The sequence below is a fragment of the Anomaloglossus baeobatrachus genome, chromosome 4 (genome assembly GCF_048569485.1).
Source record: "Anomaloglossus baeobatrachus isolate aAnoBae1 chromosome 4, aAnoBae1.hap1, whole genome shotgun sequence".
NCBI lineage: Eukaryota > Metazoa > Chordata > Amphibia > Anura > Aromobatidae > Anomaloglossus > Anomaloglossus baeobatrachus.
Genome location: NC_134356.1, coordinates 672,025,945 through 672,052,434, shown reverse-complemented (window position 1 = coordinate 672,052,434; position 26,490 = coordinate 672,025,945).

Here is a 26,490-nt window from a genome sequence, read left to right as displayed (position 1 = left end):
GTTTTCAACCAAATTTAATTTGCATGGACTTTAAAAAATCAATCAAACAAACAAACAAACTAAACAAAAGATCTTTATCTTTTTGAGAAAACCTTGAATTTTTGTAGACCAGATTTTTTGAGATGACACCAACATACTTGACCCATATGTTCTTTCACAATCTACATTTAAGGCAATTTAGGGAGGTCATCTCAAATAAGTTTCTCTGAATGTGGTTAATTGCAAAGTGGAAAAGAACCAATTTTTAGAGGTATCTAAAATATCAGTGTTATTTAGATTCAAATATAAAAAAGATGGGAAAATATAAGACCACATTTTATTCTAATATTATTTACCTGGCTTTATAGTAGAAATTGTAGAAGCAATCTTTGTAGTGGATATTGTTTTATCACTGATGACTGGTACTGATAATGTGGATGATCCAGTGATTACAGTCCGTGCAGTTGGAAAAGACACACTGGTTACTGGCACTGTTGATGTGGATGGTCCACTGACTGTAGACCCTGCAGTTGGAGAAGACCTACTGGTGACTGGTACTGCTGATGTGGTTTGTCCACTGACTGTAGACCCTTCAGTTGGAGAAGAACCACTAGTGACTGGTACTGCTGAAGTGGATAGTCCTGTGATTGTGGACCCTGCAGTTGGAGAAGACTCACTAGTGACTGGTACTGCTGATGTAGATGTTCCAGTGATTGTAGACCCTGCAGTTGGAGAAGATTCACTGATGACTGTTACTGCTGATGTGGATGTTCCACTGACTGTAGACCCTTCAGTTGGAAAAGATGCACTGGTGACTGGTACTGCTGATGTGGATGGTCCACTGACTGTAGACCCTTCAGTTGGAGAAGAAACACTGTTGACTGGTACTGTGGATGTGGATGGTCCAGTGATTGTAGACCCTGCAGTTGGAGAGGACCCACTGGTGACTGGTACTGCTGAGGTGGATGGTCCACTGATTGTGGACTCTTCAGTTAGAGAAGACACACTAGTGACTGGCACTAGTGATGTGGATGGTCCAGTGATTGTAGACCCTTCAGTTGGAGAAGACCCAATGGTGACTGGTACGGTTGATGTGGATGGTCCAGTGATTGTAGACCCTGCAGTTGGAGAAGACTCACTGGTGATTGATACTGCTGACGTGGATGATCCAGTGATTGTAGAACCTGTAGTTGGGGAAGACTCAAAGGTGACTGGTACTGCTGATGTAGATGTTCCAGTGATTGTAGACCCTGCAGTTGGAGAAGATTCACTGATGACTGTTACTGCTGATGTGGATGTTCCACTGACTGTAGACCCTTCAGTTGGAAAAGATGCACTGGTGACTGGTACTGCGGATGTGGATGGTCCAGTGATTGTAGACCCTTCAGTTGGAGAAGACACACTAGTGACTGGTACTGCTGATGTGGATGGTCCAGTAATTGTAGACCCTGCAGTTGGAGAAGACTCACTGGTGATTGATACTGCTGACGTGGATGATCCAGTGATTGTAGAATCTGTAGTTGGGGAAGACTCAAAGGTGACTGGTACTGCTGATGTAGATGTTCCAGTGATTGTAGACCCTGCAGTTGGAGAAGATTCACTGATGACTGTTACTGCTGATGTGGATGTTCCACTGACTGTAGACCCTTCAGTTGGAAAAGATGCACTGGTGACTGGTACTGCGGATGTGGATGGTCCAGTGATTGTGGACCCTTCAGTTGGAGAAGACACACTAGTGACTGGTACTGCTGATGTGGATGGTCTAGTGATTGTAGACCCTGCAGTTGGAGAAGACTCACTGGTGATTGATACTGCTGATGTGGATGGTCCAGTGATTGTAGGCCCTGTAGTTACTGAAGACTCACTGGTAACTAATACAGTTGATGTGGGTGGTCCAGTGATTTTAGACCCTTCAGTTGGAGAAGACCCACTGGTAACTGGTACTGCTGATGTGGATCGTCCATGGATTGTAGACCCTTCAGTTTGAGAAGACACATTGGTGACTAAAACTGCTGATGTAGATGGTACTGTGATGGTAGACCCTGAAGTAGGAGAAAACTCACTGGTGACTGGTGGTGCTGATGTGGATGGTCCAGTGATTTTAGACCCTTCAGTTAGAGAAGACACACTGGTGACTGGCACCACTGAAGTGGATGATCCAGTGATTATAGACCCTTCAGTCGGAGAAGACGCACTGGTGACTGACACTATGGATGTGGATGGTCTAGTGATTGTAGACCCTTCAGATGGAGAAGACACAATGGTGACTGGTGCTGCTGATGCGGATGGTCCATTGACTGTAGACCCTTCAGTTGGAGAGGACTCACTGTTGACTGGTACTGCTGATGTGGATGGTAAAGTGATTGTAGACCCTGCAGTTGGAGAAGACTCACTGGTGACTGGTATTGCTGATGTGGATGGTCCACTGATTGTAGACCCTACAGTTGCAGAAGAATCACTGGTGACTGGTACTGCTGATGTGAGGGAGACATATGTTTCTGTTACTACAGTTGAAGTGGATTCACTGGTGGCTGTGCCTGCTGATGTGGATGCTCTAGATGTTACAAAATCTACAGTTATAACTGAGTCACTGGTGGCTGTGCCTGCTGGTGTGGATGCACTAGGTGTTACCAAATCTATAGTTACTACTGACTCACTGGTGGCTGTGCCTGCTGGTGTGGATGCACTAGGTGTTACCAAATCTACAGTTACTACTGAGTCACTGGTGGCTGTGCCTGCTGGTGTGGATGCACTAGGTGTTACCAAATCTACAGTTACTACAGACTCACTGGTGGCTGTGCCTGCTGGTGTGGATGCACTAGGTGTTACCAAATCTACAGTTACTACTGAATCACTGGTGGCTGTGCCTGCTGGTGTGGATGCACTAGGTGTTACCAAATCTACAGTTACAACTGACTCACTGGTGGCTGTGCCTGCTGGTGTGGATACACTAGGTGTTACCAAATCTACAGTAATAACTGAGTCACTGGTGGCTGTGCCTGCTGGTGTGGATGCACTAGGTGTTACCAAATCTACAGTTACTACTGACTCACTGGTGGCTGTGCCTGCTGGTGTGGATGCACTAGGTGTTACCAAATCTACAGTTACTACTGACTCACTGGTGGCTGTGCCTGCTGGTGTAGATGCACTAGGTGTTACCAAATCTACAGTTACTACTGACTCACTGGTGGCTGTGCCTGCTGGTGTGGATGCACTAGGTGTTACCAAATCTACAGTTACTACTGAGTCACTGGTGGCTGTGCCTGCTGGTGTGGATGCACTAGGTGTTACAAAATCTACAGTAATAACTGAGTCACTGGTGGCTGTGCCTGCTGCTGTGGATGCACTAGGTGTTACCAAATCTACAGTTACTACTGACTCACTGGTGGCTGTGCCTGCTGGTGTGGATGCACTAGGTGTTACCAAATCTACAGTTACAACTGAGTCACTGGTGGCTGTGCCTGCTGGTGTGGATGCACAAGGTGTTACCAAATCTACAGTTACTACTGAGTCACTGGTGGCTGTGCTTGCTGGTGTGGATACACTAGGTGTTACCAAATCTACAGTTACTACTGAGTCACTGGTGGCTGTGCCTGCTGGTGTGGATGCACTAGGTGTTACCAAATCTACAGTTACTACTGAGTCACTGGTGGCTGTGCCTGCTGGTGTGGATGCACTAGGTGTTACCAAATCTACAGTAATAACTGAGTCACTGGTGGTTGTGCCTGCTGGTGTGGATGCACTAGGTGTTACCAAATCTACAGTTACTACTGACTCACTGGTGGCTGTGCCTGCTGGTGTGGATACACTAGGTGTTACCAAATCTACAGTTACTACTGAGTCACTGGTGGCTGTGCCTGCTGGTGTGGATGCACTAGGTGTTACCAAATCTACAGTAAAACCTGAGTCACTGGTGGCTGTGCCTGCTGGTGTGGATGCACTAGGTGTTACCAAATCTACAGTTACTACTGAGTCACTGGTGGCTATGCCTGCTGATGTGGATGCACTAGGTGTTACCAAATCTACAGTTACTACTGACTCACTGGTGGCTGTGCCTGCTGATGTGGATACACTAGGTGTTACCAAATCTACAGTTACAACTGAGTCACTGGTGGCTGTGCCTGCTGATGTGGATACACTAGGTGTTACCAAATCTACAGTTACTACTGACTCACTGGTGGCTGTGCCTGCTGGTGTGGATACACTAGGTGTTACCAAATCTACAGTTACTACTGAGTCACTGGTGGCTGTGTCTGCTGGTGTGGATGCACTAGGTGTTACCAAATCTACAGTAAAACCTGAGTCACTGGTGGCTGTGCCTGCTGGTGTGGATGCACTAGGTGTTACCAAATCTACAGTTACTACTGAGTCACTGGTGGCTGTGCCTGCTGATGTGGATGCACTAGGTGTTACCAAATCTACAGTTACTACTGACTCACTGGTGGCTGTGCCTGCTGATGTGGATACACTAGGTGTTACCAAATCTACAGTTACAACTGAGTCACTGGTGGCTGTGCCTGCTGATGTGGATACACTAGGTGTTACCAAATCTACAGTTACTACTGACTCACTGGTGGCTGTGCCTGCTGGTGTGGATGCACTAGGTGTTACCAAATCTACAGTTACTACTGAGTCACTGGTGGCTGTGCCTGCTGGTGTGGATGCACTAGGTGTTACCAAATCTACAGTAATAACTGAGTCACTGGTGGCTGTGCCTGCTGGTGTGGATGCACTAGGTGTTACCAAACTTACAGTTACTACTGAGTCACTGGTGGCTGTGCCTGCTGGTGTTGATGCACTAGGTGTTACCAAATCTACAGTAATAACTGAGTCACTGGTGGCTGTGCCTGCTGGTGTGGATGCACTAGGGGTTACCAAATCTACAGTTACTACTGACTTACTGGTGGCTGTGCCTGCTGGTGTGGATGCACTAGGTGTTACCAAATCTACAGTTACTACTGAGTCACTGGTGGCTGTGCCTGCTGGGGTGGATGCACTAGGTGTTACCAAATCTACAGTTACTACTGAGGCACTGGTGGCTGTGCCTGCTGATGTGGATGCACTAGGTGTTACCAAATCTACAGTTACTACTGAGTCACTGGTGGCTGTGCCTGCTGGTGTGGATGTACTAGGGGTTACCAAATCTACAGTTACTACTGAGTCACTGGTGGCTGAGCCTGCTGGTGTGGATGCACTAGGTGTTACCAAATCTACAGTAGTAACTGAGTCACTGGTGGCTGTGCCTGCTGGTCTGGATACACTAGGTGTTACCAAATCTACAGTTACCACTGAGTCACTGGTGGCTGTGCCTGCTGGTGTGGATGCACTAGGTGTTACCAAATCTACAGTTACCACTGAGTCACTGGTGGCTGTGCCTGCTGGTGTGGATGCACTAGGTGTTACCAAATCTACAGTTACCACTGAGTCACTGGTGGCTGTGCCTGCTGGTGTAGATGCACTAGGTGTTACCAAATCTACAGTAATAACTGAGTCACTGGTGGCTGTGCCTGCTGGTGTGGATACACTAGGTGTTACCAAATCGACAGTTACTACTGAGTCACTGGTGGCTGTGCCTGCTGATGTGGATACACTAGGTGTTACCAAATCTACAGTTACTACTGACTCACTGGTGGCTGTGCCTGCTGGTGTGGATGCACTAGGTGTTACCAAATCTACAGTTACTACTAAGTCACTGGTGGCTGTGCCTGCTGGTGTGGATGCACTAGGTGTTACCAAATCTACAGTTACCACTGAGTCACTGGTGGCTGTGCCTGCTGGTGTGGATGCACTAGGTGTTACCAAATCTACAGTTACCACTGAGTCACTGGTGGCTGTGCCTGCTGGTGTAGATGCACTAGGTGTTACCAAATCTACAGTAATAACTGAGTCACTGGTGGCTGTGCCTGCTGGTGTGGATACACTAGGTGTTACCAAATCGACAGTTACTACTGAGTCACTGGTGGCTGTGCCTGCTGATGTGGATACACTAGGTGTTACCAAATCTACAGTTACTACTGACTCACTGGTGGCTGTGCCTGCTGGTGTGGATGCACTAGGTGTTACCAAATCTACAGTTACTACTGAGTCACTGGTGGCTGTGCCTGCTGGTGTGGATGCACTAGGTGTTACCAAATCTACAGTTACTACTGAGTCACTGGTGGCTGTGCCTGCTGGTGTGGATGAGCCAGATGGCAGAGATTCATCAGTGGATGAAGATTCAGTGCTGACTGGTGCTGTCGATGTGGATGACACTGTCACCACAAACTGTGATGTTCCAGAGCTGCCAGTGGTCAATGAATCTAAAGACATTAATAATTTAGTTGTGGATAATTCTGTTGTTTGGGATGAACCAGAGTCAGTTAATGTGGACGCATTAGGTGTTAATGTGGAGGAGGACTCGGTGCTTTCGGTATTGGTTGTTGCTGATCCTGGTGTAGTTTTATCTTCTGCTGTTTCCGTACTGTATGACACTGTGGTACTTGCAATAGTAGTTTTCATCATTTCTGAAAAAAATAAATTACACAAATTATTTCTTTCATCGACCTCCACATGTCTTCAAACTACGCCAACCAAAATTAACAAACTGTTTACGGTACCTACCTGCACGCAACCTCAGATCCTCACAATATCTCCTTCTCTACTTCTCTCTTATCTCCTTTTCCCACAATCGCATACAAGATTTCTCCCGTGACTTCCCCATACTCTGTAACGCTCTACTTCAGCACATCAGACTCTCCCCTACCGTGAAAAGCTTCAAGAGAAACCTGAAGACCCATCTCTGTCGACAAGCCTACAACCTACAATAACCCTCACACCAGTATACCACTGTGCAACCAGCTCTGTTCTCACCTATTGTCCCCTCAGCCATTCCCTGTAGACTGTAAACCGTGGCGGACAGGGTCCTCTCTCCTCCTGTATCCTCACCCATCCCCTGTAGACTGTGAGCCCTCTTTGGCAGGGTCCTCTCTCCTCCTATACTCTCACCCATTCCCTGTAGACTGTGAGCCCTCTTGGGCAGAGTGCTCTCTCCTCCTATACTCTTACCCATTCCTTGTAGACTGTGAGCCCTCTTGGGCAGGGTCCTCTCTCCTCCTATACTCTCACCCATCCCCTGTAGACTGTGAGCCCTCTTGGGCAGGGTCCTCTCTCCTCCTGTATCCTCACCCATCCCCTGTAGACTGTGAGCCCTCTTGGGCAGGGTCCTCTCTCCTCCTATACTCTTACCCATTCCCTGTAGACTGTGAGCCCTCTTGGGCAGAGTGCTCTCTCCTCCTATACTCTCACCCATTCCCTGTAGACTGTGAGCCCTCTTGGGCAGGGTCCTCTCTCCTCCTGTATCCTCACCCATCCCCTGTAGACTGTGAGCCCTCTTGGGCAGGGTCCTCTCTCCTCCTATACTCTCACCCATTCCCTGTAGACTGTGAGCCCTCTTGGGCAGAGTGCTCTCTCCTCCTATACTCTCACCCATTCCCTGTAGACTGTGAGCCCTCTTGGGCAGGGTCCTCTCTCCTCCTATACTCTCACCCATCCCCTGTAGACTGTGAGCCCTCTTGGGCAGGGTCCTCTCTCCTCCTATACTCTCACCCAATCCCTGTAGACTGTGAGCCCTCATGGACAGGGTCCTCTCTTCTCCTGTAGACTGTGAGCCCTCGTGGGCAGGGTCCTCTCTCCTCCTGTATCCTCACCCATCCCCTGTAGACTGTGAGCCCTCTTGGGCAGGGTCCTCTCTCCTCTTGTACCAGTCTGTTTTGTCCTGATTATGATTGTTGTACTAGTTTTTATGTATACCCTTTTTCACTTGTAAAGTGCCATGGAATTAATGGCACTATAATAAATAATAATAATAAGAAAAAGAATAATAACTGGAATGCAATATTTTTATATGACCAACGGAGTTGGGTGTTTTCACTGTATTTTTTTTATGTGGATTTTATCTTTAACAAGTTGTAAGGAAACGTATAAGTTCAGTATGATTACAACGATCATAGCTATAGGGGGCTTAGATATAGCTGCTATAACATAGGCCAAAATTATTATAAATGGTATATATTGGTTGTCAGGCTTTACTATTCATCTATCTTGCATTAAGACTCAGGGACTGTAAGTTATACCAATGACCAAAAGAAAAACTGCAAAACCAATTTAGATCTATTTTTTCCTATTTTTGCATCAAATCAATCAAAGTGATGCACACGGTTCATTAACGTTATACAGTTCTCTCAGTGTATTTATACTGTTTTGAGACTTTTTAGTGCAAACTGTTGCATGTCCCCCTGAAAGTTGACAACATTTTTGCAAAAATATCAGGTATATAAACAGGGCTCTAAGGGACAACATTTCTTCCTGTATAGAATGACATGCCTGACATGCCAGTGTAAAGGGGGTGTTACATGCAGCGATATCGCTAGCGAGCGTACCTGCCCCTGTCGTTTGTGCGTCGTGGGCAAATCGCTGCCAGTAGCGCACAATATCGTTAGGAGCTGTCACACGGTCTTACCTGCCTAGCGACGTCGCTGTTGTCGGCAAACCGCCTCCTTTCTAAGGGGACGGTTCGTGCGGCGTCACAGCGGCGTCACTAAGCGGCCGCCCAATAGAAGCGGAGGGGCGGAGTTGAGTGGCTGTAACATCCCGCCCACCTCCTTCCTTCCTCATTTCCGGCGGCCACAGGTAAGCTGTAGGTCGTCGTTCCCGAGGTGTCACACGTAGCGATGTGTGCTGCCTCGGGAACGACAAACAACCTGCGTCCTCTACAATCAACGATTTTATGAAAATGAACGACGTGTCAACGATGGACGATTTGGTGAGTATTTTCCATCGTTAACGGTCGTTCATGCGTGTCACACGCAATGACGTCGCTAACGATGCCGGATGTGCGTCACGGAATCCGTGACCCCAGCGATATATCGTTAGATCCGTCGTTGCATGTGACGGGGCCTTTAGGAAACTTATAAGCCATGCAATGCTCCTCTGGGAAATTAAACATGCAAATTGCCTCTTCAGAGAGGAAGAAGACTTGAACTCTAGTGTCACCTATTGGAAGTAGCAATCCTAAAAGTCAAGATCAAACCTTTAACGAGCCTTGCCACAAGCCAAACCAGAATCTCAATTCATAGACACATGTTTTGGAGTCTTCCCCCTCATCAGAGCAAAGCATGAATTTGGCTGTATGAGAGCATTAAGACTGGAAACTAAGTGATAAAGTTTCTACTTCTGAAGAGAGACAAGTCACGGTAAGGAGACTTATACATCACAAAATGCGCCTCCGGAAAAATAAATATGCAAATTGCCTATTCAGAGAGGAAGAGGACTTAAAATCTTGTGCCACCTATTGGATGTATCAATCCTAAAAGTCACTACTGACCCTTTAACGAGCCTTACCACATGACTAAAGATAAAAGCCAAATCAGAATCTCAATTTGCAGACACATGTTTTGGGGTGTTGCCCCTTCTCAGTGCAAAGTAGGAGATCTGATCTGGCTAAATGAGAGGCTTATGACTGTGATCTAAGGCGTAAAGTTTCTCCTTGCGGAGAGTGATATGTCAGTGTAAAGAGGCTTATAAGCCATGCAATGCTCCTCTGGCAAATTAAACATGCAAATTGCCTCTGTAGGGAAGACGAATTCTTGAAATCTTGTGCCGCCTATTGAATTTATCAATCCTTAGGTGGGCTTTGCACACTACGACATCGCAGGTGCGATGCCGGTGGGGTCAAATCGAAAGTGACGCACATCCGGCGTCGCTGTCGATATCATAGTGTGCAAATCCTTTTACATACGATTAACGAGCGCAAAAGCGTCGTTATCGTATGATCGGTGTAGCGTCGGTCATTTCCATAATTTTGCAGCTGCGACGGTACGATGTTGTTCCTCGTTCTAGCAGGCAGCACACATCGCTGTGTGTGAAGCCATAGAAGCAAGGAACATCACCTTACTTGCGTCCCGGCTGCAATGCGGAAGGAAGGAGGTGGGCGGGATGTTTATGTCCCGCTCATCTCCGCCCCTCCGCTTCTATTGGCCGCCTGCCGTGTGACGACCCGCCCCCTTAGGAAGGAGGTGGGTCGCCGGCCAGAGCAACGTCGCAGGGCAGGTGAGTGCATGTGAAGCTGCCGTAGCGATAATATTCGCTACGGCAGCAATCACAAGGTATCGCACCTGCGATGGGGGCGGGGACTATCACTGCAGTGTTGGTAACTAGTGATGAGCGAGTACTAAAAAGCTCGGGTGCTCGAGGCTCGGGCCGAGCATCCCAAGATACTCGTGTACTCGGCCCGAGCACCGAGCCCAATGTTATCCTATGGGAGACCCGAGTATTTTTATGAAATGACCCCCGGCAGCATGTAGAAACCCTAAAAATGTCACAAAAGTCTCAGAGGAGTGCACAAATGACATAGCAACAGCATGGGGAAGACCCCTTGAAGCATTAATCACTCAAAAGTCACAGCTGTGAACAATTTTGTCCGCGTTTTACGCCATTTTTACGGATTCACCAGAAAACCTTCAAAAATGACACCAAAATGAATTTTCATGGCGGAAATGTTAAGGGCACATACCCAATAGTGAGATAGAGCTGGTTTATGTTACTTTTGGAGATTACATGAAAGATTTTACGTGAAAACATTGTGTGGCACTCCGATGTCCCTGAGAAGAGACGTACATGAAGGCCTCTTGAGTCTAATGTGCCCATTTTGAGGAAGTGAGTCTTTGTAGTATTTTCCTTTGCCAGGGCAGTCCAAAATTGTGAGGTTCACCAATGCCCCTGCATACAGACGTGCATGAGGGCCTGTATACCTGAAGTGCCCATTGTAAGGAAGTGGGTCTATTGTAGTATAGCCCTTTGGCAGGACAGCCAAAAATTGGGAGGCTCCACATTGTCCCTGGATAGAGACGTGCATGATGGCCTGTAAACCTGAAGTGCCCATTGTAAGGAAGTGGGTCTATTGTAGTATAGCCCTTAGGCAGGGCAGCCAAAAATTGGGAGGCTCCACATTGTCCCTGGATAGAGACGTGCCTGATGGCCTGTAAACCAGAAGTGCCCATTGTAAGGAAGTGGGTCTATTGTAGTATAGCCCTTAGGCAGGGCAGCCAAACATTGGGAGGCTCCACATTGTCCCTGGATAGAGACGTGCCTGATGGCCTGTAAACCAGAAGTGCCCATTGTAAGGAAGTGGGTCTATTGTAGTATAGCCCTTAGGCAGGGCAGCCAAAAATTGGGAGGCTCCACATTGTCCCTGGATAGAGACATGCATGATGGCCTGTAAACCAGAAGTGCCCATTGTAAGGAAGTGGGTCTATTGTAGTATAGCCCTTAGGCAGGGCAGCCAAAAATTGGGAGGCTCCACATTGTCCCTGGATAGAGACGTGCCTGATGGCCTGTAAACCAGAAGTGCCCATTGTAAGGAAGTGGGTCTATTGTAGTATAGCCCTTTGGCAGGGCAGCCAAAAATTGGGAGGCTCCACATTGTCCCTGGATAGAGACCTGTTAGGTTCTTAGTGCGTCCGTGCTTGCATTTAAAAACCGCACGTGTGTGCCTGTTGGTGGCAGCGTTCAGGTGCACTTGTGTGCGTTTTGCACAAACTTGGATATAACGCACAAGTCTAGTGAATACACATCAGCATAGCATTGCAAAATGCGCAAGGGCGTTGGCAACGAACAAGGAAGTGGACGTGATGGTGGTGCAGGCAGAGACCGAGGTCGTGTGCAAGCTCTAATTTCGCCACAACAAAGGGCCACATCTACTCGCTCGCACGTCCTGTCCCAAATTCTTGGGGACCGCAGCAGTACACCGCTCTTGAACCAAGACCAGTGTCAACAGGTTGTTAGTTGGATAGCGGATAATGCTTCCAGTCATATTGGCACCACCACAAACACTCTGTCTTCCACACGGTCAAGTGTCAGTAGCCGTGATACTGCACCACACATTTCAGAACCTGATCCTCCTTCCTACCACCAGGCCGAGTACACGTCCACGGACACTCGGAAGAGCTGTTCACGTTTCCATTCACACATTCTGGCCTCTCGCCAGCTCCTGTTGAAGTGGGTCATGACGAGATTGTATGTACAGATGCCCAAATATTTGAGCAGACACGTTCTCACGAAGTTGGCAATGTGTCTCAACAAGGGGTGGACGATGACGAGACACAATTGTCAGGAAGTCAGGAGGAGGAGCAGGGTGCGGAAGAGGAAGACGACGTGGTGGATGATCCAGTAACTGACCCAACCTGGCAGGAGGATATGCAGAGCGAGGACAGCAGTGTACAGGGGGAGGGAGGCGTAGCATCCCAACAGGCAATAAGAAGCAGGGTGGTGGCCCCAGGCAGATGTCAGGCAACCATTCCCCGGAACAACAACACGACACAAGGTGCCTGTACAAATGTTAGGTCTTCCCGAGTCTGGCAGTTTTTTAAGTTGGCTCCAGTTGATTCTAAAAAGGCCATTTGCAACACCTGCCGTGCCAGCATCAGCAGGGGTACCAAAACTAGCAGCCTGACCACCACCAGCATGATCAGGCACATGTCAGCCAAGCACCCGACTTTGTGGGAAGTACAACAGAGTCGAGGAGCAGTGCTTGGTGATGTCACTGCTGCGTCTTCGCTTGTTGCGCATGCGAGCCAATCCCCTGTCCATGCTGCCCGCGAACAAGCCTCCTCCGGCCCTGCACCTGCAGTTGCCCACGCAGATATAACACCATCATCAAGCACGTCCTTGTCCCAGCACAGCGTTCAGTTATCCATTCAGCAAACCTTTGAACGCAGGCGCAAATACACTGCCAACGCCCCACATGCCACACTTCTAAATGCTAACATTTTGCGACTGCTTGCACTGGAAATGTTGCCTTTTAAGCTGGTGGAGACAGAAGCATTCCGCGACCTGATGGCGGCAGCTGTCCCACGTTACTCGGTCCCCAGCCACCACTATTTCTCCCGGTGTGCCGTCCCCGCATTGCATAACCACGTGTCACAAAGCATCACACGTGCCCTGAACAATGCTGTTTCAGCCAAAGTCCACCTAACCACAGACACGTGGACAAGTGCTTGTGGGCAAGGCCGCTACATCTCGTTGACGGCACACTGGGTTAATATTGTGAAAGCTGGGACCCAGTCTGAGCAAGGGACGGAACACGTCCTTCCCACACCAAGGTTTGCAGGCCCTACCTCAGTCAGTGTTTCACCTACACTCTACAGCTCCGGAATGTCATGCTCCTCAGCTTCCTCCTCCTCCTGCGCATCCTCATCCACTTTACCCTCCACACCAGTCCCAAGCTGGAAGCACTGCAGCACTGCCTCGGCGAAGCGGCAACAGGCTGTGCTGAAGCTAATCTGCATAGGTGACAAACCCCACAATGCAGAAGAGGTGTGGACAGCTCTGAAACAGCAGGCAGATCACTGGCTCACACCTCTGAACCTAAAGCCAGGAAAGGTCGTGTGTGACAATGGCCGGAACCTGGTGGCGGCTTTGAGGCGAGGCCAGCTGACACATGTTCCATGCGTGGCCCATGTGCTCAACCTCGTGGTTCAGCGGTTTCTAAAGTCATACCCAGAGCTGTCTGATCTGCTGGTAAAAGTTCGCCACCTGTCTGCACATTTTCGAAAGTCACCTACTGCTTCAGCCGGCCTTGCCGGCTTTCAGCGCCATTTGCATCTTCCGGCTCACAGACTGGTGTGTGATGTCCCCACGTGTTGGAATTCAACTCTGCACATGTTGGTCAGGATATGTGAGCAGAAGAGGGCAGTTGTTGAGTACCTGCATCACCTAAGCCGTCGGGAAATGGGTCAAACTCCACACATAACACCTGAGGAGTGGAGATGGATGTCCGACCTATGCACCATCCGCCAAAACTTTGAGGACTCCACCAAGATGGTGAGCGTCGATGACGACATTATTACCGTCACCATACCGCTTCTCTGCCTTCTAAAATGGTCTCTGCTCAAAAATAAACATGATGCATTGCAGGCGGAGCGCGATGAGTTGGAGCAAGAAACAGTAGTGGGTGTGGGTGATAACACACAGCCCAGCCTCGTCTCATCACAACGTGCAGTGGAGGACTATGACGAGGAGGAGGAAGAAGACATGGAGCAACTTTCCGGCCAAATTGAGGATATGACATGCAGTCATATTCTCGGTTCAGCGTGGCTGGCCAGAGGACAGGGTAGATGATGAGGAAGAGGAGGAGGACAGCAAGTTCAGTCATCGTGTTGGTCAGGATACTGAAGTCCTGGCTGTTAAGAGTCTGGCGCACATGGCTGACTTTATGGTAAGCTGCCTGTCTCGTGACCCTCGCGTTAAGAACATCTTGGCCGACAATCATTAGTGGTTGGTAACACTGTTAGACCCACGCTAAAAGGAGAACTTTATGTCTCTTATTCCCGTGGCGGAGAGGTCAGGCAAAATGCAGCAGTTCCAGACGGCCATAGTCACGGAAGTAGGCAAAGCATTCCCCTCACAAAACGCTAGCGGCATAGGTCAGGAATCAGTGGACAACAAAGGCGTACAGCCAAGAGGGGCACAAGTCCAATACACCAGAGGTAGGGGAACAGTCTTTAAGATGTGGGACAGTTTTCTCAGCCCCTCACATACCACAGCCCCTGAGGTGCGGGGTAGTGCCACAAGAAATTCTAAGTTTGCCCAGATGCTCAAGGAGTACCTTGCAGATCGAACAACTGTACTCCGACATTCCTCTGTGCCTTACAATTATTGGGTATCCAAGCTAGACACGTGGCATGAATTGGCTCTCTACGCCTTGGAAGTCCTGGCCTGCCCTGCCGCCAGCGTTTTGTCAGAGCGTGTTTTTAGTGCCGCAGGTGGAATCATTACAGATAAACGCACCCGCCTGTGAACTGAAAATGCTGACAGGCTGACTCTGATCAAGATGAACAAGGGTTGGATTGGGCCAGACTTCACCAGCAAATGACAGCGGAATTTAAAATTTGTAACGGGAATTTGCCATGTACCTCCACTCACCCATGGGTACACACTTCTGGACTTTGGCTAATCGCTGGACTGCTCCTCCTTCTCCTCATGCGCCACCATGATGACCGTTACAATAGTTAGGCCGTTGTTTCAGGTATACCCCCAGTGGCAAATTTTTTTGCCCATTCTTTCAGAATGGGCATTACAACGACAGGAGACTCCTTTGCAATGGGAACAATGTTTTGAGGCCCTCATGCATGTCTCTATCCAGGGACAATGTGGAGCCTCCCAATTCTTGGCTTCCCTGCCTAAGGGCTATACTACAATAGACCCACTTCCTTACAATGGGCACTTCTGATTTACAGGCCCTCATGCACGTCTCTATCCAGGGACAATGTGGAGCCTCCCAATTTTTGGCTGCCCTGCCTAAGGGCTATACTACAATAGACCCACTTCCTTACAATGGGCACTTCAGGTTTACAGGCCATCATGCACGTCTCTATCCAGGGACAACGTGGAGCCTGACGCTGCCACCGACTGCCACACATGTGCGGTTTTTAAATGCAAGCACGGACGCAATAAGAACCTAACAGGTTTTTAGGAGCGATAGTTACTGAGAAGTTTGACGCTATCAGACACTGCTAACGTGTATTATTCACTAGACTTGTGCGTTATATACTAGTTTGTGAAAAACGCACACAAGTGCACCTGTACGCTGCCACCGACAGGCACACACGTGCGGTTTTTAAATGCAAGCACGGACGCAATAAGAACCTAACAGGTTTTTAGGAGCGATAGTTACTGAGAAGTTTGACGCTATCAGACACTGCTAACATGTATTATTCACTAGACTTGTGCGTTATATACTAGTTTGTGAAAAACGCACACAAGTGCACCTGTACGCTGCCACCGACAGGCACACACGTGCGGTTTTTAAATGCAAGCACGGACGCACTAAGAACCTAACAGCTTTTTAGGAGTGACAATTAATGAGAAGTCTGACACTATCAGGACTGTTTTAGACTGTGTACACCAGCCCCAGATATGATGAAGGCTGGTATACGGTCACCACTAGGAATGGCTATATACCCTGCCTGCCTGCCTGCCTGTATACTGCTACAATAGTCCTGACAAGGACTCTTCTGGTCACTAGCCTGTATTCCAACCTGGCTATACCCTGCCTGTATACAGCAACAATAGTCCTGAGAAGGACTCTGCTACTGTACTCTGACCTGGCTATACCCTGCCTGCCTGTATACAACTATAATAGTCCTGAGAAGGACTTCTGGTCACACTGTTTGCAGCCCTGCTACGGAAATAGCTATAAAGGGCCGCAAACCTTTCCCTGAAGCAGCGACACTCTCCCTGCACTGACTGTCTGGATGGCTGTGAGCAGAGCACAGCGCGCCCGCCGGTATAAAGGCTCGGTCACGCTGTGCAGGCCGGCCAATCACTGCAATTCCACAACTAACAGGGCTGTGGCATTGCAGTGGTCTGCCAGCCAATCCCTGCATGAGGGCTGGCTCTCAAAAGAGCGCCAACATGCAGGGATGAAGACCACGAGTACAGCACGAGTATCGCGAGATTACTCGGTCCCCGCCGAGTAGCCCGAGTACAGTGATACTCGTGCGAGTACCGAGTAGTAACAAGCATACTCGCTCATCACTATTGGTAACACATTGTTACCGATGTCACAGCGTGCAAAGTACCCCTTAATGTCAATATCAACCTTTTAATGAGCTTTTCCATATGACTAAAAATAAAATCCAAATCAGAATCTAAAAATTACAGACATGTTTTGGGGTCTTGCCCCTCATTAGTACAAAGTATTAGATTTGGCTATATGAGAGGCTTATGATAAGGATCTATGAGGTAACATTACCCCTTATTGAGAGTGACATGTCTGGCATGCCAGTGTAAGGAGACTTATTAGCCATATGATACTCCTTTGAGAAATGAAATTTGCAAACTGCCTTTTCAGAGAGGAAGAGGACTTCACCTCTAGTGCCAAGCATCAGAAGTAGCAATCCTAAAAGTCAATATTGATCCTTTAACAAACCTTATCATATGACTTAAGCATACAAACAAATAGAAGCCTCTGGGGGGACTGTAAACACATTTGCACCAACATTTTGAGACTTTTCATAATATCGCAAGTGATACATCAGATGAAAACAGAAAAAAGGTGCAGATGCAATAATAAAGCAGGTCTTACATTTTTAAAGCCATAAAGGTTAATTTCCACAAAATAAGTAAGCCTGCGGTCAATAACATCTGCTAATTATTTTCAATTAGTCAAAATTTGATATTGGAAAAAATGACTATTATAATAAAATGTTTACACCCTCCAATGTAAGAGTCCGAAAGGGAGACGCTGATGGCGGACATGCTACAAAGGTCAATGTGGGTCCAGCAGAAGGTTCATGTGACGAGATGGACAAGAGACTACACAAGTTTCTAATTTCTTTTAAGGGTGGTCCTGAAAATAGGACCCCCGCTAATTTGACCTTTTTTATACCACTACATTTATTGCATTATGTCAGCTCAGAGCAGAAGAACAAGCAATGATGACAACTTCAGCTCTGCTACATCTTTATCATGCTCCCAAAGGCATGTAGGCTGATTTTTAAAGAGAATCTGTAAGCTGGTTTTTGCTACCCCATCTGATAATCAGTATGATGTTGGCAAAGAGACCCCAAATCCAGCGATGTATCACTTAGATAACTGGGTGCAGCGGTTCTGACTAAATCAACGTTTTTAGATTTAACAATGCAGCAGAGCTGAGAAAGCGGACTCCACCCACATCAGGCTCTCTATGTACAATATCTATAAACAGAGCGTTGCTAATCACAGAGGGGGCATCCTAGTTTTGGGCTCAGTCTTTGCTCTGACCGAGCAATGATAAGCAGTCGCACAGGTCATGACCAGGCCCAGGGGTGGAATGAGCTCGACAACCCCAGGGAGGACGAGCATCTAGCTGAAATGCATTGCTGCGCTTAGACCTGTTGGTTCCTTGCACTGCAATAGATGCTGCCGGCTGAAAAGAAGTGGACAATGTGTGATGTGGGAGCCGCGGAAGGCAAGTAGAATTATTATTTTTTTTATTTTTTTAATGACTTAAAGGCATATTGGAGACTATATATACACCAGGAAGGGGCCCAGGATGGGGAACATATATAGCAGGATGGGGGACATATATAGCAGGATGGGGGACATATATACCAGGATAGACATAGGATGAGGAACATATATACCAGTATGGGGACATACTGTATATATCAGGAAGGGACGCAGGATGGGAGACATATATATCAAGAAGGGTCCCAGAATAAGAGACCTATTTACCAGGAACAGGCCAAGGATGGTGACATATATACCAAAATGGGGACATTTATACCAGAATGGAGGCAAATAAAACAGGATGAGGAACATATCTATCAGGATAGGGGACACATATACCAGGATAGGGAACATATATATCAGGATGGGGCCATATTTACCAGTATAAGGATATATACCAGGATACCGAAATATTTACTAGGAAGATGCCCAGTATGGGGGACATTAGTACATAATGAAGGGGACGAACTCATATGCCTTTATAGGTTTTTCAACGTTACAAGGGTCCGCACATCTGGCCAACATGCGGAGGGGGGTCAGGTCCAAATTTTCCTCTGGGGCCAATCGGACTCTAGGTACGGCACTTATAATAAGCTACTGATGCTAAAGCAAACATTGCAGGTAAACAACACAGTGCAATAAGAGACAATTCACTGAAATTTGTGTGTTGACCCCTTCAGCATGCTGACTGATTTTAGATTAGAAAACAAAAAACTTGCCAACAGATTCCCTTTAGCAGAATCTACAATCCAATTTGTGGATCTCCAACTATTACAACACTACAACTCCCAGCATGCTACACCACAGTAGGGTTCTAAAATTTTAAATAGTATAAAAAATATACTACACTGTACAGTATTTTTACTGTATAGACAAGCAATAATATAGGAACAAATAAGACTCACCGATCACCAGCAATGAGGCCAATACTAGGACGGTGGACCTCCGCAGGATCCCCATTATTCCCAAGAGTCTGCTTCTGAAATCTCGTGTAAGAGTGTGCCAAGTGAGAGCTCGGAGGGGAACCTGCTCTCTCCTCTATGGATTATCATAGCCCACAACAAATCCCGGCATTTATACTGTAGAACGTGACGTCAGCACAGAGGGAAGAGCCCAAGCGCTGATGCCAGACAGTAAAAGGACAATACGTCACCTACAACTTACGAGATCCATGAGCACAGTAGGCAGTAAGGAAGAGCAAAGTACAACCTCAACGACCAGAGACCAGGCTGATAACTATAACTATGAAATGACGAGAATATTCCAATTGCTGTAAAAGAGTTGAACTTATTAATGCACAATCCTATGTAAAGCCTTCTCAACCAGGAACCGAACTGGTCAAACATGTCCTCTGCTGCTAATCAATGGTGGTCTATGCAAGCCATTGACAACTAGAATGTAAGGCAACTAACCATTAGCTAAAATCTTTTGTGGGCTGGAAAGGCATTAAAATAAAAAATAACATTATAGTCACCTATGTCGGGTGCTTATGCCAGCTCATGGAGGGGTGGTCATATACGGGGAGCCCCTTATGTTACCCATGGGCAGTAGTTGGCTTCTTAGGAAAACGTTAAGGGAAAGTAAATGAAAAAAATCAGCTTTACTACAACTATTTGTTAACGTATACATTTTATATATAGATAAATTATAATGTAAAAATGTCTATATAGCTCATTTTTAAGAACAGAAATATTTTTGCACTAAGGTTCAATCAAATATATATACCAGGATGGGGACATATATTCCAGAAAAGGGCTGAAAATTGGGACATATATACCAGGATGGGGACATATATTCCAGAAAAGGGCTGAAAATTGGGATATATATACCAGGATGGGGACATATATTCCAGAAAGGGGTTGAAAATGGGGACATATATACCAGGATGGGGATACATATTCCAGAAAGGGGCTGAAAATGGGGACATATATACCAGGATGGTGACATATATTCCAGAAAGGGGCTGAAAATTGGGACATATATACCAGGATGGGGATACATATTCCAGAAAGGGGCTGAAAATAGGGACATATATATACCAGGATGGGGACATATATTCCAGAAAGGGGCTGAAAATGGGGACATATATACCAGGATGGTGACATATATTCCAGAAAGGGGCTGAAAATTGGGACATATATACCAGGATAGGGATACATATTCCAGAAAGGGGCTGAAAATGGGGACATATATACCAGGATGGGGACATATATTCCAGAAAGGGGCTGAAAATGGGGACATATATACCAGGTTGGAGACATATATTCCAGAAAGGGGCTGAAAATGGGGACATATATACAAGGATGGAGGCATATATTACAGAAAAGGGATGAAAAGAGGGACATATATACCAGGATGGGGAGCATAGATGCTAAGATGGGCCCATGATTGGGATATATATATGAGGAAAGGGTTGAAAATAGTGACATATATACCAGGATGGGGAATTACTGTATATGCCAGTATAGGGAATTTAAAATTACACAAATAATTCATTTTATGTTACCACTTTATATTTTATTGCTACTAACTTTTTAATCATTTATTACCATTTTGAACTCCAAGATTACACCAAAATTTTCCTATATTTAATTCACTATTATTTATTATTATTATTATTGACATTTTAATGTATGTTTAATGTATTTCTACATATTCCATCAGTCTCACAGTAAATATTAAACATTTCACCCCCGTGGGATTTTCCACTTTTTTTGTTTTTTCCTTTTTCCTCCTCTTCTTCCAAGAGCCATAACTTGTTTATTTTTCCATCATTACAGCCATTCATTCTGCCCCATATTGTATTGCAAAGAGGGAAAAAAAAAATCTAACGGCGGTGAAAATGCTATAAAAAAGTGCAATTCCTCATTAGTTTTTTTAGGTTTTATTTTAGTTACCATGTTCCCTAAATGGTTAAACTGCCCTGGCAATCTGATTCCCCAGGTCATTTTGCATACGCAGATACCAGACATGTATATATATTTTTATATATATGCATGTATATATATATATATATATATATATATATATATATCAGGATTTTTATATATATATATATATATATATATATATATATATATATATATATATATATATATATGTGTGTAGTGAAAAAAAAAAAGAAAAATTTATAAGAAATTTTTCTTGCTTTCATCGAGACCCATAACATTTTCATTTCTCAAGAGTTGGGTCTGTTTGAGGGCTTATTTTTTAACGGGTAGAAATGATTAGAGATGAGTGAACTCGAGGTTTGGTGTTTGATGTTCAGTGTTCACACTTTAATTAATAAACAGAGTTTGGGTTCGGAGTTCTGATGCTTTATGTACAAACACCACTCACGTGAGCATTGCTGTTCTCGGGTGCGCTCGTTGCTCAGCCCAGTGCAACCACTTGCAGTTTATGAACGATTCGCACTTGGAGTAACAGCAATGTGTGCACCCACAAAAAAATGGAAAAACCACCTCCTTCCCCCGAAAGTGATCTGTTTAAGGCCTCTTTCACATGTCCGTCAAAATCACGCATGTTTTTCACGCACGTTTCAAAGGTGCATATTGCCCTCCGAGTGCTGTGTTTATGGCACACGTGTTTTCTCTGTGTGCTATCCCTGATAACACACAGAGAACGGGAACTTTCTACTCACCTGCCCCTGGCTTCACTGTCCGTGGTGCTGATCTTTGGTCTTCGGTCCTGCCGACTCTCCGCTGCTTCTGCTTCCGGTCCGCAGTGGAGTGAATATGCAATGAGCATAATGAGCGGCGGTCGGAAACAAGTGACAGCAGTGGCAGAGACAGGAGGGCTGGAGAAGGTAAGTATAGAAATTCATTTTATTTAACAGACACATGTGTTTTCTCCGGTGCGTGTCACACGGATCACATCCATGTGGTCCGTGTGTGATCTGTGTGACACCCATGCCGGAGAAAAATGGACATGTCTGCGTGTGGAGCACACGGACACACATATGCTCTGCACGAACACACGGTCCAAGGCAAAACACGCACGTGAGTGCAGACCCATTGATTTTAATGGGTCTACGTGTGCCCGTGTCTCCGGCACGTACCGGAGACACGGACTTGTGAAAGAGGCCTAAAGGGGCCGTTACACACAGCGATATCGCTAGCAATATAGCTTGCGAGCATACCCGCCCCCGTCGTTTGTGCGTCACGGGCAAATCGCTGCCCGTGGTGCACAATATCGTTAGGAGCCGTCACACAGACTTACCTGCCTAGCGACGTCACTGTGGCCAGTGAACCACCTCCTTTCTAAGGGGGTGGTTCGTGCGGCGTCACAGCGACGTCACACGGCAAGCGTCCAATAGAAGCGGAGGGGTGGAGATGAGCGGCCGTAACATCCCGCCCACCTCCTTCCTTCCTCATTGCCGGCGACCGCAGGTAAGCTGTGGTTCGTCGTTCCCAAGGTGTCACACATAGCGATGTGTGCTGCCACGGGAACAACAAACGACCTGCGTCCTCATCAATCAACGATTTTATGAAAATGAACGACGTGTCAACGATGGACGATTTGGTGAGTATTTTCCATCGTTAATGGACGTTCGTGTGCATGTCACATGCAATGACGTCGCTAACGATGCCGGATGTGCGTCACGGAATCCGTGACCCCGGCAATATATTGTTAGATCCGTCGTTGCGTGTAACGGGGCCTTAAGGCTAACTGCATGTGGTCGGAGACCCAATCTACCCAATTAGTGACTTTTGTTGGGTTTGAGGTCAAGTTTGAATCCCAAACCAAAGTCAATTTAATGTTCAGCTGACCCCGCCGAAACGAATTTCCATGGGTTCGCTCATCCTGGATACAATACTTTGATCGCCTTTTGTTGCATTTTATTGAAATGTTGCTGTGGCTAAACAAAAATAATTCTGGAACTTTGTTTTTCATTGTGCTGCTTTTACTGGTCAAATTCATAGATCGGACATTTCTGAATGCAGAGTTACCAAGTATGTGTTATTTATTTATTTATTTATTTATTTATTTTTGAGAGGTAAATGAGAGGGATTTAAACTTTAGTATTTTTTAAATTTTTATTTCTTCTTTTGTTGGATTTAATAATTCCCCTTGGAGATTTGAACCTGCAATCGGCTGATCACTTATGCAATACTTAGCAGTGCATCAGCAGTGCGATGTATAGCAGAAATCACAATCTCCTAAAACCAACATTCACAGAAGAATTGTAATGATATGTAATGTCATCAGCTGACTCCCAGGTGCCATGATAACCCATTGGTGCCCCTCAGTCACGTCACGGACTCACCAATGGGCAGTAGGAATGATGCACTCCTTGACGGTGGTTGTTATTGTGGCGCCCCTGACCTGGTCAGGCACCACTGAGTACTGCACCCATGCTGGGGACAGTACAAAACAGGTAATCCAGAAGGCTGACCGAGGTGTGACTACACAGGCGCATAGTGATCAGGTCTCACACATTTACCTTTGAGAGGACCCCTGGGGATCCCAGGAGGGGGCGAAGCCTCCACCTCCACCCGAGGGGTGGAGGGGGCGAAGCCTCCATCTCCACTCAAGGGGTGTGGTAGAGAGCCTGGTTGCTAGGTGGCGTAGGCAGGCACAAAAGGGAAAAGATGAAGGAGGAGGAGAAGAGCAGTCTGAAGCAGAGTGTGGAGGAGTGAGGAGCATGGAAGTGGAGCTCAGACAGGAGCAGCAGTGCAGGTCCCACGAGTGAGCCGGTTTAGTGTGCAGCTCAGGGAAAGCAGACGTGAGGAGCAGACCCTGGAGCTGTGGCAGTCTAACAGCGTCCGCGCAGTGACTACCGACGGGGGAGAACGGTCACCTGGGAGTGCTACCCGAAATCCACACACAGCTAAAGAGAGAGCAACGGAGTGGAAAGTAAGGAGACTGTCAGGAAGAACCAGGCCCAAACGGGTAGCAGGTCCCAGTGCAGGGATAGATTCACCTTTCCTTTGCCAAACCTGCATGAGGGGGCACTTTACACCCCCAAGACAACACTACAGAGTCCGCAGCCACGTAGCCACAGTTAGGGCCCATAGTTCACAGGAGGCAAGCAGCCGGAGTGTCCTGGTCCAGGCTACAAGCAAACGGGCCAAAAAGAAGGGGAGAGAGGCGCCAGCAACTTCCCTGGGTGACCCCCATAGAGACTAAAAGTCGGGGTTACCCCAAAACGTAAAGGGCTAAGGAAGGCGAGTCGGTAGCCACCCTCATCAATCAGCCTGAAGGACACCTGGTTCCAGCCTGGTTCATCCCAGCTACGCCCGGGTTACTCACCCTGCCACCTTCCGTGAGTAAAACCCCTGAAAGACATCCTGCTTGTGTTGAGTTATTCTGCGCCTTGTGGTTCTACACACCTACACGGGACCCTGGGGCATGCCTCACTCTCAGGAGGCTACTACAACTGACTGCACCTACCATCAGCCCCAGGCACCCCTAACCTGCAGTGGCGGTCTCCACTGACCGCAATTCTGAGAGTGGCATCACGACAATCCTAGAAGAAGGTTCCCTACCTGTGACCAGACTGTTCCATCCATGTGGAGTCCCTGAAGGTAATGCCCCGACACAACACTTGCGGGGCTTCACATCATATCTTCTTGTCAATGATTGACAGCAAGATTTAACCAGTTAACAGTCAGAGCTGGAGCTCTAATCAACCCTGGGCTGCTACAGGAACATTATGGGCTCTTTTCCACTTGCGTACTGCTTCCGATGTGAGAGCATTGGAAGCAATATGCTAATGACGCTCTGCTGCGTGTGTCAGCCGAGGGTCATGAGACTGTGATGCAATCTTGCTATCGTATCACAGCATCGGGGAAGATGGAGGGAGCACTTTCTCCATCTCCTCCGCTGTCTGTCTCTGCGTACATTGCACTGCAGTCGGATGACATGTGAGTGCAGTGCGATGTTTCACATGGTCCCATAGGATTGCATGAGGGTGCGTGAGCCGAGACATACTGCAAAATACATCATGCTGCGATAACACCGAGAGCATGATTCATGTCGATGAAAAATAATCAAGAGGACACTGCCTCATTGATCATTGATGTTTTATCGGATTGCACTCACACATGACAATCGCAGGTGGAAAAGAGCCCTATAGCTGATTAAATAAGCTATTATGTGCAGGAAAAGGTGTGAGCTAGGCATGCGAGCCCGTATCAAAGTCAGGGCACCATCATATGATGTACCAGTACATCATATGTTAGTAAAGGGCCTGTTACAAGCAACGACATATCTAACGATATGTCGTCGGGGTCACAGAATTCGTGACGCACATCCGGCGTCGTTAGCAACGTCGTTGCGTGTGACAGCTCCGAGCATCTGTTAACGATCAAAAATACTCACCTTATCATTAATCGTTGACACGTCGTTCATTTTCAAAATCTCGTTGGTAGTTGTGGACGCAGGTTGTTCGTCGTTCCTGAGGCAGCATCGCTACGTGTGACACCCCGAGAACAACAACAGCTTACCTGCATCCTCCGGCAATGAGGTGGTAATCACTTTCTTTAGACTGCTCTCCGCCCCTCCGCTTCTATCGGACGGCTGCCTTGTGACTTCGCTGTGACGCCGAATGAACCGCCCCCTTAGAAAGGAGGCGGTTCGCCAGCCACAGCAACATCGCTAGGCAGGTAAGTCCGTGTGACGGGGACTAACGATATTGTGCGCCACGGGCAGCGATTTGCCCATGATGCACAAACGACGGGGGCGGGTGCTTTCACGAGCGACCGCTAGCGATGTCGCTACGTGTAAAGCCCCCTTAAGGGCTTAAAAAAATCAGATTTTAGTTTCATTTTAAATACTGTATATCATTCTTTCTTATTTAGTATGTTTATTTGTCTAAAACTCTTTTCTCTATATCACACTTTAGTTACAAGTTATAACAAATTTATTTTAATTTATACATTTTTTTTATTTTATTAATTTTTTTAAGTTTGATCTTTTGGGGGCTAACTGAATACATTCCACCAAATATCCTTTGTTTTATTACATATAGTAAATAGATTCAGTATTTTTAATATATACAGGTTATGTTGCAATATCTACAACGTTCACAAGTAACACATCTTTCTTATGCCCCCTTTTTTAACTAAGTTATGTTAAAAACCCATGGATTATTAAAAGGGGGGCAAAAAAAAAGATGTCATTTGTGAACTTTATAGTTATAGCAACATATCTACAGTGGGGAAAAAAATTATTTATTCAGCCCCCAATTGTGCGCGTTCTCCACTTATAAAGATGAGATTTGCCTGTATTTGATATCATAGGTGACCACAACTATGAAAGACAAAATGAAAAAATAAATCCAGAAACATCACTGCGTCTGATTTGGGAAGATTTTTTTTATAAATTATGGTAGAAAATAAGTATTTGGTCAATAACAAAAGTTCATTTCAATATTTTGTTCTATATCCTTTGTTGGCAATGACAGAGGTGAGATGTTTTGTGTCTTCACAAGGTTGGCACACACTGTTGGTGCTATGTTGGCCCATTCCTCCATGCAGATCT